This window comes from Ochotona princeps, chromosome 11 (genome assembly GCF_030435755.1).
Source record: "Ochotona princeps isolate mOchPri1 chromosome 11, mOchPri1.hap1, whole genome shotgun sequence".
NCBI classification, from domain to species: Eukaryota; Metazoa; Chordata; class Mammalia; order Lagomorpha; family Ochotonidae; genus Ochotona; species Ochotona princeps.
The window spans coordinates 59,700,991-59,711,913 of NC_080842.1; positions in this window are offsets into that span (position 1 = coordinate 59,700,991).

Here is a 10,923-nt window from a genome sequence, read left to right on the forward strand (position 1 = left end):
GCAATTTAGAAAGAACCTACAGGCTTTCATAGGTGATGTCTGCATGAGCATTCCCAAGTGAGGCAAGCAACTGTGAACCTGAGAACTTAACTAACTCAGTTGTAATGAATAATTCTAAAACTTTCAGCTGTAGGAATGCCTTTTCCAATTTTCTCTGAATATTACAGATGAAATCAATCTAACAAGAACAATATTAGCTAACTGCTACATGCTCTTCGTGCACCTTATGATACAATCCCTGTTGTCAGCTATGCATTAACCATGAAAAGCAGTTGAGGCCTTGGATGCTTAGTAACCTTGTCAAAGCTAGTTAATGCCATAACTAAGAATTTGAAGGGAAGTTTTTCTGACTTCTGAGCCCGTTTGTTCAATTGCTGAGTCATGTTTCAAAGTAGTGAGTGGAACTTGTTAGCAGTGCTTCTCAAATAGTTTGTCCATCCTAGGATGATACTGAATTTGATAACATGTATATAATTGTAACACATTTAATTACTAAATTAAAACTTACAGATTCTTTAAAGTAATAAATCACTAATGTTTAAGAGTAAACACAGTAAATACTCCACAGTGCTTATCGTGTAGCTGATATTGGGGGAGGCACTGTGGTAAAGTGGGTTAAGCTTCCATTTGGGGTACCAGCACCTCATATTAGCTTCCTGCTAGTGCATGTAGGAGGCAGTTGATGGCTGCAGTCCTCAAGTCCCTACTCCCCATGTGGGAGACGCAAGCAGGAGTTTCCGGCTCCTGATGTCAGCCCAATCTTATCACTGGCTGGTGCAGTCATCTGGGGAGCAAACCAGCAGGTGGAAGAGCTCTCAATCTCTCCCTCTATTTCTTGCTCTGCTGTTCAGACAATTAAAAAGTGAATAAATAAACATGGAAAACTTGTTTTTGGTTGGTATATAAAAATACAGTGAAGTCTAAAAAGCACATTCATCCTAAGTGAATAGTGCTGGGGATATCTATGTGCGTAAAAGAGTTCCTGGATGCCACAAAATGCCCGTGGGCCTTTCTGAAGCTGTGTTCTTCCAAAGCGGCATCCCCACCCAAGGTTATTCCTATGATTATTAATTAATTTTATTGGTTGTTAGTAATGGGATATTCATATTCATAGAATAATTTTTTACTTTTTTGCACATTTTAACAGCAAATTTCCTGTAAATTTTTCAGAGTGCTCGGTGTTATCTTTAAGGCTGATCCCAACCTGGCTGCTGTGCCCACTTGGGGGGATGAAGCGGCACATGGGAGAGCATCCTCTCTGTCTCATTCGCGCTTTCGCTCTTGCTGTCTCCCTTTCTACCTTCCAAATAAATAAAATCAAAGCACTTAAAACATTGAGAGCCATGCTAATATGTCAACAGATATCCGACAGACGGTGGAGGTAGCAGTGTGGTTGTGTGTGCTACTGTTTATTCTGAGGGGGGAATGCAAGCCATTCTGTTGCTTCTTCAATTTGCCTTTTCTCCCTTGAAAACAATCATGCTGGTGCTGGCTTCCTGGTGTAGCAAGTTAAGCCTTTGCTTGCGATGCCAGCATCCCACCTTGAAGAACTGATTGAAGTCCTGGATACTCTGCTTCCAATCCATCTTCCTGCTCACGTGCCTGGGAAGGCAGGGAGTGATGCCTCAAGTACTTGGATTTCTGCTGCTTAAGTAGGAGAGCCAGACAGAGCACTGGACTTCAGGATTTGGTCCAGCTGTTGGGGAGTGAACAAGCAAATAGAATTTCTCTGTCTCTTTCTCCTTCTCTCTGTGTCTCTGCCTTTTAAACAACAAAGTGAACAAATAAAAAAAAAAGTAAACTGAATTGTCTTTTCAGTTTATCTTCAGATGTGAAAGAGACAGAATGGTATACTAGTATTATGTGTGTATATACCTCCAAACATACCTATATACTTTTATATAGCATAATGTCATATACCTGTTGTCAGCTTTGAAATTCAAAACTTGTGGAAATTTTGTATCTTCAACAAAACCACAATCCACTTTTCCTTTCTATATAATTTTGAAGTGAATCCAAGATATTATATATCCTGTACATATTTCACTATGGCAGTTTTTTTTAAAAACAGTTATAATACTGTTGTCACATTGGAACATTATGCCATAACTCTTACTAAATAGCCTATCAGTGTAAAAATGCCCATTATTCTGTAAATGTCATGCATTTGAAGTTCGTTTGCATAAGGATCCAAATGAGGAGCATACGCGGCTGGTGCATGTCTTTCAGTTGCATTGTGTGTGGGATCCTGCATCTCTTTTATTTTGCCTTATAATTTATTTATTGATGACCGGCACTATGACTTCTGGGTTTAGAGTAGCAGCCAAGAATATGGAGATTGGAGACTTTTTTTCTCTCCATCTTAAAGATCTTTAAAGAAAATAGTCCTTAGGACTGACTTCTGAGCTAGTGTTTAGTGAAATAATGAGGCTCCTTTATTTGGAAATGTATTTTTTGCATGTCCAGCAGATATCTACACAATTATTTATTTATGATGCCGTGGCACTGCTGACCTACCCGGCTCTCTTCACCCACAGGCTTATGGAGATGAAGGCAAAGTGGGTAGTCAGCATACGGAAGCTTCAGAGCCAGGACTGGGCCATTTTGATGTGAATTTTTTTTTGAGGGGAAACTGGCTGAAAGCAGCTTAAATGTAGCAGTAAATGAGTAAGAGTTGGAGTTGAGAATCCCATCATACGTGCGCCCCCATCTCTTCCAGTCATTTGGAGACTTTTTTTTGTTCAACTCCTCAGACTCGCACAGGGCATGCCTGAGACAGCAGGAATGGCCGGCACGTGCCTGCATCTGTGCCTGCTTCCCTGCACTGTCCACTGAAGGCGTTTCAGAGCTCCGTGTGTATGTGTTTAAACAGCATCTGGTGTTAAATCGAATTCAAAGCTAGTAGAAAGAGTGGCTGATGTCAGAGACAGAGACATGTTCTTTTTCAACTCTGAAAGAGTGAAAGTCTGAATGCGTAATGTTATTTTCTGTGGGCAAGATATGGTTTTACTCTCTATCATAGTTTTCTTCTGTACTTTGAATTCTGTCTTTCCTTCTCAGTTCATTAATTGACATGTGGTGTCTGTATGTCTACATCTACATACCGATTTATCCCTTCCAACTTCTTAATTATAAAAATAGTAACTGTAAGTCAGGCTGTGTTTGCCACAACTGGTATATATGAATTCACAGAACCATAATTTTTTGCCACTCACTAGCTGTGTAATGTTGGCCAAGTTACTTAGCATCTCTGTTTCTGAATTGCTTCATCTGTGAAGTGGCAACAGTAATGATTTAGTTTAATAACAACTCTGAGCTAGATATTCTAGTTATAAATGTCATGCATGAAGAAAGCTGTCCTAGGTCATACAGATAATACTTGGACCAGCGATGCACATTCAGGAAGTCTGGCTCTGGAGCCTCTGCTTTGAACCATGACTCAGTTTAACATCTTTACGACTATTCGTGTATTTGTACACATACGTACATGTGTATTCAGCTTGAGTCATTGGCTTCTTCTGCTGGGTCCTACGTAGTTGTGTGACTTTGAACAAAGCCACATGGAACCCCAAACTCCTACTGGTTTAGCCTTAGAAAGGGGATACGCTTCTCAGAAGATGTTCAGGAGGTCCCTAAAGATGGTACTAAATGTCACAGTGCCTGAGCCAGAACAGATGTACACAATTTCAGTTTGGTTTAACAAGCATTAGTTGAGTGTGTGGATTGTGCTATGCTCAAAGGATAGTATAACCCACAGGACAAATACAGCCCGTGCCCTCTGGGAACTTCCTGTCTAGTAGGAAGGTCTGCAGAGTGAGCCAAGTGTGCAAGTGTGGCCAAAGCAGCAAGCTGCTCTTCGCGAAGGAGCAGCTCAGCAAACACTGGTTGGATTGAATGGACGGCGTCAACTGTTAGCAAGAATGGCTTAGAAAGGCAAACGTCAGAGACAAGTGTGTTATGGAAAGGGGAGACAGCAGAGGAAGGCTGACTCAGCTGGAACGTGTGTAGCCCAAGGAAATCAGGAGGAGTTGTTCACTGGTCCCCAGGAGCAGGCTGCATCCTGGGGACATCAGGACAGAGGGACAAGGCAAGCTGCAGCATGAGCTTAAAGTCCCAAGTGAACACCGCTGAAGCTACCAGCATGTTCTGACACCTCAGGCAAGGTCCTTAGCCTTGGTGAGCATCTACCTTTTAGTTATGGAAGTGGTAATATGTACCTAGCAGATTTCTGTGATTTTTTTGTCAGAAGGTTATAAGCAAATGCAAAAAGGTTCCTAGAAAGGTACCCTGTACATTGCAATTACTGAGTGTTTTTATTGTTATTATTATTATTATTATTATTATCCGTCATCATTATTATGTGTCATTGTATGAAAGCACCTTTTTTTTTTCAGACTAAATCCTGCTAAATTTTTGTTTTTGTAAAGGCTCAAAAATAGAACTTTGCATAGGATCATGGTGTGTTGCACTAAGTCTGCACTAAGAAAGGCAAGAGCCCGGGGCTTGTTCTGCCACTGTGGGTTGGCAGTCTTCGGATGGGCACCTTCTCTCTCTGGGATTCACTTCTCTTGCAAGCAAAAATCTGAATGGGATCCCCAAGAGATTGTGGAATCCTGGGATTCCGTGAGCCTTCTGAGACTGTCTTCTGACACTAGCAGCTTCTATAGATGAGGATGGCTGGGAGACCCACTGTCTACTGTCTGCTAATGAAAGCTTAAGTCAGTGGTACTCAGTTGGAGGTGAACTGGATGACTCCCTATCCAAGGTCGCTTGGCAATGTCTGGAGCTGTTTGGTTGCCTCAGCTGGAGCTAAGGGTGTGTGCTTCTGGCAGCTGGAGGTAAAGACCAGGAGGTTTGCCTAACAAGGCACCACATGGACTTCTACACAAAGAATAACTTGGACCAACGTGTCAGCAGTGCAAATGTTAAGTGATCTGCTTTGCTGCGTTCCTTGTGTTCCTATGAGAAGAGTGGAGCCACTATTGTCTGTGCACTCATGTCCCCAGCCTGTGGCTATGTTACTAGGTATCTTGATCATTTAAACAATTCACATACAGATTTTGTTGTTCAGTAGTTCTTCCTTGTTGTTCCTTTAGTTACATGAAGTTAGGTGCAAAGATGGATCAGCTGACAGAGGGAATTAGGGCACTTCAGAGGGAGAACATGAGGCAAATTTAATTTAAAGGGGGCAAAGAAGGAACAGAAACGGGCCTATCTTGCTAAGCAACTGGAAGGCAGTGAGTGATTAGATTCTTGTGGGGATCCTTTTATGCAAGTCGTTTGTTCGCTTCCTATTTACAGAGTCCTGAGTGTGGGCCAGGCTCTGTCCTGGGGAAAGAGCAAAGGAAAATAGATCAAATGTCTGCTCTCTTGTGAGGTTTCCTGTTCCCATCCCTTTTAATTTCCCATGCAAGCCCTAAAAAGCCTTCCAGACCAGCTCAGAAGTGCCTCCCTTTCTGATTCTTCTTCCAAGTTATCTATTTCCCTGTAGACTTCAGGTCTTATTGCTTCTCATTTCTGTCTGATTCCTGAACATCTTGCCTGATGTCTGGCACAGGGAAGGCCATGCCAAAATGTTGACTGGTATAATAAGTAGACAAATAGATGAATGAATGAAGTAGGGATTTAAGGGTCATTTTCTGTTCATTTTTCAAAATCTCTCCCTTTCCTCTTCTAGTTCAATCTATGCTGTGCATTTTGTATTAAAGAGAGAAATGGAAGAGGAGAGAAGGGCAGTTTGTTGGTGAATGTGTCACTTCATTGTGTGGATGTGAAAGCTGCTTGGAGAAGGGAATGTTCCTGGGATTGTAGGGCATTTTAATGCAACTGAGAAGTATGTGTGAGCTCATGGTGTTGGTCAGGAACATGAAGGTTATCAAGGGAAATAATGCGACCAGTAACTGCTCTATTATGAGGAAGTATTAACGGTTTCCATAAAGATGGTATATGACTCAAAAGATATTATTTTTTGTAGGTGTATTAAAGTTGTATGAATTAATATGGAGCAGCTTGGGTGGTAGAACTCATTAACTTCTCAAATCTAGCTTATTTATACCCAGTGTAAACCTTTCTCCAACTGGTAGTGTGAGCTTGTAAGTGATGTTCCAAATGTAATCTGCATCTTCTGGCAGTGATGATGCTTTTGTCTGAGGACATGGGAGTGGGAAAGGGATTTTTCAGAGAGATTTTATAGGTGTCTTTGTCTTAGGTCACCTCCAACAACTGTCATTCACATCTCAAGTTCTAAGCCACTGCAAAGACATTCACAGCCAATCATGTACTGAATTCTTTTTTAGAAAAGATTGTGTAGCGGTTAATTCAGTTCTTTAAAAATCACTCAGGTTGTCAATGGTCTGTTGTCCTCATCAATAGGTTATTAGTGTTCATTTACAGTACAGCTTCTCGCTTGCTGTTTGCCGTTAAAGGTACTCCACCATGGAAAATGCTTGTTGAATGGAAATCCTCTTCCCAATCCTGGCAGCATCTTATAAACTTCTGTTCAGGACAGTGCACCTCTTGGTTCAGACAAGCCTTGGAAGCACATGCTTTTCCTGGCAATTTATTAACAGAGAATCTGTTTGGCATACCTTTGGTTGCATGGTCTTTCCCACTAAGACTTTTTCAGGCAATGCAGCAACAGTTCTGTCTTTCGCATCATTTATCTTTTTTTTTTTTTCCTGTGGCCCGACAGACATTTGGGAGGTTTTGATACTACATAACAAGAGTGAAGGTCTCTGTCCCCATAATTTTCCAGGCCCCTCTACCTTACAAGCCTCCACAAACTTTTGTATCACTTGCTTATCAAAAGAGAATGGAGAGGGGAAATGGCATTTGTTGGGCATTTTCTGGATGGCATGCCATTTGTTCCTTCCTGTAAGATTGGCATTTTTGTTCCAGATATTCATATGGGGAAACCAGGACTTGCAGAAAATTTGCAACACACCCTAGATCACAGGGCCAGTTACATGGAGAACTGGGGTTTCTATTTGAGATTTGCCTTTGCTCAAAACTTCTGAGAAATCCCACCAAATAAAATTTGAAATGAGAAAGGAGGGACCAGGGAAAGATTAAGGCAATGTAAGGAACAAGATTTGTAATTGGGAAAATAGGAGAGCACTGGACTTGGAATGGGGAGGAAAAGTTGGGGGATTGAATTATTTTCTATCATTTCCATAAGTGGGTGTAGGGGAAGTCTGTTGGTGTGGTCTCAGAACTTCCTCGTGGTTTCTCCCAGTAAATCATGAGCCAGAGCTTGGAGAGAGTCAAGGCCAGCACAGCAAAGTTGCCAGCATACTCTGTGCCTGAGTTTATCATCTTGATGCTCTTTGCATTCTTGGTTCCACTTAGTGGGAAATAGGAAGTAGTAGAGAAATTAAACATATTAGTAGCTAGCATTTATTGAGACTTTTCTAACTAATCTAGTGCTTTTCAAACTTCTCATGGGGAAGCCCTCCTGTTTCTTTTATTTTGAATAGACCAATCCTTGGTGGACCACTATTCTATTAAAATGTGATGTAAATTCATTAATAAATAAATGAAATTAAGAGTGGCATGGAGAATACAAGGCCAACTTTGTTATTATTATTACAATCAATTAATATAAAATGACTCTCAAATTTCAATTGCAATACCCCTCTGGTAATGGACTGGCAAAAGGCAGCATGCATGCCGGCATGGTCCAAGGATCATGCTTTGAGTAGCCCTTATCTGAGCCATTTACATGTCCTTGTTCATGTTTTCCCCATGGTAAGGGTAAGGCGTTAAAGACCCTTAAGTGACTTCTATGGATATAGGGCTAGCAAGATGAGGAGTTAGCACTAGGAAACAAGAAGTTGGTTTCAAAACTGCTCCTCATTCTGCCTTACTTGCTGGTGCACCAAGCACGAACATATAATGGGATGGACTCAAGCAGGTTCTGACTTGGTCATTTGGCACCTGTATGACATTGGGAAGAAAAGGAGCAACTGGGCCTCCAACCAGCACTCCTACATGAAATGTTGGTGTCACAGGTCGCTCAATCCATGTGCCACAATGCTTTCCCTATAAATCAACTCTTTTTTATTAGTCCTTACTGCATGTTAGACATATTAATGATGGTTTCCAGACACATCATTCATTTAATTCTCTTGTCATTTTATTGGTCAGCAAGTAAAATCTATTTCCTGTGGTAGCTACATAGAGGCCTCAGAAGTTAAACCTCGATGAACTGCTATGTACTCCAGTATTTTTCTGCTGATTTAAATCAGAAGCAAACCTCGTAATAAAAAAGAGTTAATATTTACTTAGTTCTTACTGCATGTTGCAGTCTGTCCAGAATACCTCACTCACATGGATGATCTCGTTGGATCCTCATGGGTTCTAGGAGGTAATTTATGATGGTTCATATTTTAGATGGAGAAGCAAATTCATAGGAGATGTAGAAATTCAAGCAGTAGGAATAGGACTAAGCTTTGGATACCTCTGATTGCAGAGAGCATAGAAGACTCAAAATGGGATTGTAGGGAAGCATATATGCAGGGGAAATGGTGTTATACATTGGAAAATAGAATTAAAGGATAAATATTTCCTGGTGTAAAATAATTTTGAGGGGCTAGCAGCATCATGGCACAGTGGGCACTGGTTCCTGTCCCAGATGCCTCACTTCTTTTTTTTAAAGATTTTTAATTTTTATTACAAAGTTAGATATACAGAGAGGAGGAGAGACAGAGAGGAAGATCTTCCATCCGATGATTCACTCCCCAAGTGAGCCGCAACGGGCCGGTGCTGTACAGATCCAAACCCGGGAACCTGGAACCTCCTCCGGGTCTCCCACGCGGGTGCAGGGTCCCAAAGCTTTGGGCCGTCCTCAACTGCTTTCCCAGGCCACAAGCAGGGAGCTGGATGGGAAGTGTAGCTGCCAGGATTAGAACCTGCGCCCATATGGGATCCCGGGGCGTTCAAGGTGAGGACTTTAGCCACTAGGCCACGCCGCCGCTGGGCCCGATGCCTCACTTCTGATCCAGCTCCCTGCTTATGGCCTTGGAAAAAGCTGAAGATGGCTCAAGTCCTTGGACCACCTGCATCCATGTGGAAGACTAAGAGGACACCTGGCTTCAGCGCATCCCAGCCCTGGCCATTTGGGGAGTGAACCAGTGAATGAACTATCTCTCTCTGTTTCTCCTTCTTTTCTGTGCCTCCTCTCTATGGCTCTACTGTTCAAATAAAAATAAATAATAAAAAAAATTCAATTTAGAAACTGGAGCAGTCTTTTATAATATGCATTGTTTATGGCATTTTGAAGCCCTCATGTATGCATACAAAAACACAAACATCAAATTTGAGCAAATATGCATTACTCTGATTTGGGATCAAATTGTTTCACCTGCTTTGGTTATTGGTATCCTTGTTTGGAGAGTAAGGGACATCTTGGTCTCTTGAAATTCCTTTCTGAGACCAGTGTCATGGCACATCAGGTTAAGCCACTGCTTGGAATACTGACATCTCATATGGGTGTCAGTTCTTTTCCTGGTGCTTTACTTCTAGCCGAGCTTCCCACTAATGTATCTGGGAAAGCAGCATGAGATAACCCAAGTGCTTGTGCCCCTGGACCCATCGGGAGACCAGACATATAAAGCTTCTAGCACTTGGCTTGAGCCTGTTCCAATGACAGTAGTCATTGCAGCCATTTGGGGCTGAGCCATCAGATGGAATATTTCCCTCATTCTCTATCTCTTCTCTTCTCTCTGTAACTCTGCTTTTTAAAAATATATAATCAATTTAAAAATCCTTTCTGCCACTATAAGGACAAAACACAGCTTTCTACCACATTACCGACTCATCAGGAGCTCACTGTATGTGAATTGCTTAATTGATACTTGGGCTCTATTTATAAAATTTGGGGCAAAGAAGGTGGGGTGGGAAGCCCCACAGAGCTATTTGAGCCATGGCATCAGCTCTTACTTGGGGTTTAGTCTTGGAGCTCTGGTTCTGTTCCTAACCGCCCACTGCTTTGGGGATGTAGAGATTTCTCAGTCCAGGTTCCTTATCCTGTGTCTTCACTGTACACCACGCTCCACAGATGAACTGTGGATGACAGCCTGTTTTGTAAAGTGGACAGTCTGTGGTCCAGGGCCATGATTATGCGGTGGAAACACGTGTTTAAAGACTGGCCAATTTTCCCCTACGGAGCCTTTCAATGTCTGTGCTGTTACTGCTTGTTCATTTGTTGGTCTACAGAATACAAAACAGTTTCTGTTTTGAAACTGAGCTTTCCATCTTTACTCTGAGCCTTCACTTAAAGGATTTCTTTTTTTCTCCTTGCTTAAATGCAACTGGAGAAAGGGCCATAAAATATGGGCATGCACACTCTTTACAGACAAGGAACTGAAGATCAGGAGTTGACTTAACTGAGTCCCAAAAGCTCTGTGCCAAGAGTTCTGTGAACCTCTGCACCTGTACTCTGAAGTGTGTGTGTGTGTGTGTGTGAGAGAGAGAGAGAGAGAAAGAGAGAGAGAGAGAGAGAGAGAGAGAACATTTCTCTGTAGGATGGATCAGAAACTCTCAGGGCCACAGATGATGCAAATGACTTACAAAGTCAGGTGGAGGGTGATTAGACGTGGTGGGGAGGATGGCCCAAGAGTCGATCTTGTATTCCATTGTAAGGAGAAGTTGCTATTGACTATCCACCAATTGCTTTCATGGGGTAGTGCTATTCCAGGATGGCAAGATCTTTGAACTTTGCCAGAGAAGCACATGTTGTGGATTTAATTTAAATATGTATATTTTAAATATTTGCTACACATTCAAAGATTTGAAAATATAGTGTAGGCCAGACACACTGTAACTTGGGTTTGGGTGCAAGCCATCTAATGGCGAATGTAAACTTCTGTCTTTCAAGAGATGGTCAAAAGAGACGATGATTTGGAAAAGTGGGGAAATGCATCA